The sequence below is a fragment of the Sylvia atricapilla genome, chromosome 2 (genome assembly GCF_009819655.1).
Source record: "Sylvia atricapilla isolate bSylAtr1 chromosome 2, bSylAtr1.pri, whole genome shotgun sequence".
Classification (NCBI taxonomy): Eukaryota; Metazoa; Chordata; class Aves; order Passeriformes; family Sylviidae; genus Sylvia; species Sylvia atricapilla.
The window spans coordinates 80,439,016-80,443,210 of record NC_089141.1 but is presented as its reverse complement, the minus strand read 5'-3'; positions in this window follow the sequence as shown (position 1 = coordinate 80,443,210).

Genomic DNA, 4,195 nt, shown 5'->3' with positions numbered 1-4,195 from the left:
GATTTATTTGTTCTTCTTCTCAGTAGTTCTGAAAATAAAAAACTCGGTGCTCACTCACCTAGAGAATGATCCTTTAAATAGTTTGTCTTCCTTCTCCATCAGCAGCTCAGGTTTATTTCACACAGACATTTTAATAATTTTGAAATTAATTTGGCCGGAAGCAGCGAAGCTTTAACCTGTTTACAGGAGGTGCTTATCCCTGTGAAGTGTAGAGAAGACATCTGTCTGTGTGAAGGACAGGCATGGCTTTTGAAGGAAAAAATTTGGTAACCCAGAATCTACTGAAAATATACACTTAGATGTGCATATCTTAGTATGGGCAAACTTAAGGGCGTTCAATTTTCCTCATCCCATTGCTATCAGATCCTTTAGCAGAAGACACTTTTGCAGGGCCATGTGTTGTCTCACTTTCTGATGTGAGAGGACCATAACTGAATAAGAAGGCAAAAGAGGGGTTGCCAAGTGCCTAAATTGTAACAAATTTACTGATTTTTCCAACCTACTGGTTTGTCCAGTTATGGTTCCACGGTCTGGAGTTGTGGAAGAAGGAAGAGAGACTACCTGCTGCCATCTGGATATAAAAGGTTAAACAGAAGACTTGAAATTTCATTCTGTTCTCTTGTGAGAAGGTGCCAGTTTATGGGTTTCTGTTACTTACCTGTGGATAAAATGTAGCAGTTCACTTGCAGTTATTGGAGTATTAATTGCTACATTCCTGTTTGCTTCACTACCCATAGAAACTTTAATCTTGTTTCTTTCTCAGGCACCTGCCATTAGTTTACAGAGCTAAATATTCCAACTCATTATTGGGACAGGAATCGTTATCAGTTAACCATTATTCACCATTCCACTAAAGTAGTTCTGCAGTCACATCCCACAGATCAGCTGCTGCCCATTGTGTCCTTATGAGCTGCCACTGACTTTCAGTTTTGGGAATTAACGTAGTTTCTGTACATGTTTTGATCAGACTGTGCAGTAGAATGAAAAAACTGTTCTTTTAGGTCCTAACTCCAAGTTGATCCCTGTGAGGTACCTTTACCATCAAACTGAATTAAAATGGCTGGCAGCAAAGAGCGCTATCCCATTCCTGTGGCAAACCCTCTTCACATCCATTTCTTATTCCAGTCCACCTCCTTTGAGGGTGAGGAGGAGTTACCATCAGTAATAGGTGGAAAAATAATCAAAGCAGGATCTTGTAGAATAATATGTTACTTGAGCTTCTACAAGATAGCTGCAGTGGCAGTTTATTCATCCTGTTGGTAGAAAAATGCTTGAAAAATGTTTTGATGGTTTTCAAATGCGATGTTCATTGAAATACTTATTCAGAGTTATCCAAATGAATTCACTGGATTGTGCAAATGAAAGCAAGCAAATCTGAAACATAACATTTGGCAGTTTTTTGCTGTAGGTCTTATTTGTGCATATTTCAGTATCTGTGCCAAATTTTGAATGCTAAGAAAAACATTTTAGTTCACTCAGTTTTCAGTATATCTTGGGCTGAATTACACTTTCAATGCTGCTTTTCTGTGTTGGCTTTTTTTCCCCTACTTATTAGTTTAGGCCACCATCTCAAACACATCTCATCTATTCTATGTGTGTTTTTCACTTGAGAAAATTATGACACAAGCACTAGTTGAAACACAAGTTGAAAATATTACTTCCTTTTTGCTTTTTTCTGTTACACAGATACAAAAACCACACTTAAAAGGAAGCGAAGATATTTTTAGGAATGGGAAAAGGACTTAAATAGAGCAAACCCACAGTTTTCCCAAATCTCTGCATTTGGAGTACTTTAATAACTACAAGAATAAAACACATGTTCCTCCATCTGCTTGTGAAAAGTCATTGAAGCTTTAGCTAGTACGTAGTAATTGTAGTCTTCTGTTGTCAAGAAATTGTATCACCAATTCAGTTGTGTGTTTGGCTAACATTTAAATTAATGGCCTGTATTACTGGATGCTTCAATATTTTAATTAAAGTACTTCTGTTTTTATGGAAAAAGATGAGTAGTGTAGGATATTAGTAGCATTCCCAAGTAGTTCTAGTGTATAATTCAGTTCTTTCATCTCCAGCAGACACATAGAGCAGGTTACCCATGCCAAAGAAAGCAAAGTCTGACCTCTGCCCACAGGAAGATGGGGTTGTCACTGTGATGAGTTGTGACTGAACGCTTTTTCCCTTTTAGCTTGTCTCATCTAAAAGAGGCCTGATGTAGAGATGTGATGTATGTAGAAGTATGTGATGTAGAGAATAGACAGACACACTGACTCCTCCTATACCTACATTTGCATTTCTAAAATATTGGGGATTTCCTTAAAAGGCAGGTTAAAAAAAAAATATATATATATATAGGCAATTCATACACCTTGTCAGACAAATAGTAGAGAGAGCTTTGTTCTCATTTACACAGAAAAAGATGGATCAATGATCTTTCAAGTGCCAAAAACTGATTTACGGTCAGGTATTAGCTCATATATTTCTTTTTAGTATACAATATTTTTTTACTTGCTATATTGGACAAGCTGTTGCATGTTTTTGACAGCATCAAGATTAAGAAGCTCCTGTAATGCTCCTGAGAACAGGAGAGGGGTAAGCATTCAAGACATCCTGACTCCTACACTAGATCTACTCTTTCCAGTGCTGCCCAGTTTCATATTGTTATTTAGTTAGATGGGGCAATAGCTGGCTTCAGAAGACCTGAACAAGATGTGGATCATCTTCAAGCTTCATCTGAGAATGTTCAATATCACAATGAAGTTGTACCAGCAGACAGGTGAGACAATGTGTTTTGGGAAGATTTCACTTGCAGGAACAAACGTTTTGAAGTAAAGCTACTGAACATGTGTAAGCTGTTGAGACCTGCCTGGAACTAGTACCTAACCTTGCCAACATTCCAGTTCCCGTCAGGCAAATTCATCACTTGTATGAAGATCAGCACATATGGACCTGCTTTTGGCATTCTGGAAAACAAAATAAAACAAAACAAAATAAATAAAACAAGCAAAACCAAAACCAAACAAAAAACCTCCAGTGGATTTATGGGACTGCTCATCTCATGGTATAATTCTTGTTTTAACAGCTTGAAAAAAATCACTTCTTCAGCCTAAATGTCCTTAACTGTTCTGAGACTGAGCAATTGGCCTTGACATGGAGAATGATGATACCCAAATTGAACTTTAGAGCTTCTATGAGTAGCCATAAGCCAGACCTATATAAACCATTCTGCTGTTTCAAATTTGGGCAGGGGAGAGGGAGGGAGTTGACTTACTTGAACATCAAGCTTCTTGAGCATCCAGTATCACCAACTTCTATCAGTCCATCTTAGGTTGTTGCATCTGTTTTCTGTAGTTAGCATAAAATCCTGAGTTCAGTTGTATGCTCTGGGTAACTCAACAGAATTGCATTTGGGGGCAGCCTGTGCCCCACATCTGAACCACCCAGCAACACCATGAGTGCTCAGGCTGGCCACTCATGGTAGCAGAGTCTTGAGCTATTTGCTGCTCTAGACAAAACAGCTCTGACAAAGCCCCTGCAGCTTATCCCACAAGCACAAGGGAGGATGCCCACCAGCCACCCTGCTGGTGCTGGGCACCAGGGTGATGGCTGCAACCTAGCTCAAAGGACAATCTGTAGGCACATATGTTTGCTAGACACTTGCAGGAGATAGCTATGATGCTATGACAAAACTGGATTTAAATCAGATCAGTAATTTAAAAGTATGTCCATGTACAGATAGATGCATGACTTTTTTTTATTTTCCAAGGCTTTCTACCATCACAGTCAGCACTATCTGACATCTCTCGCCATGTAGGATATGCATGGATATTTATATTAAAAAAACAAAACCAAAACCAAACTAGATCGATAGAAACAGTCACGATGGGCAATGTTTGCCTGTGAAGATAGGCATTCACTGGGGAGCGGAATATGCTCCAGTTCAGTAGACCAACGTCACATTTTAAATTTTTAAAAGTAGGAGGTTTTTTTGTCATCCCTCTGTAGCCAATTCCAAGTTGCTGCAAAGTGGATTCCTAACCTCCATCCACTTCTTTAAATTGGTGGCCCGAGTAATGGGATAAGTCTGATAGGATTGCTTTTATCAGCTGTTATTGCTGAGCCAAGAAACAAGCAGGGAAGTGCTGCTTTGAGGACAGAGTATGTCTGAGTGGTTCTTTCAAGCATGCTTCAGAGAAGG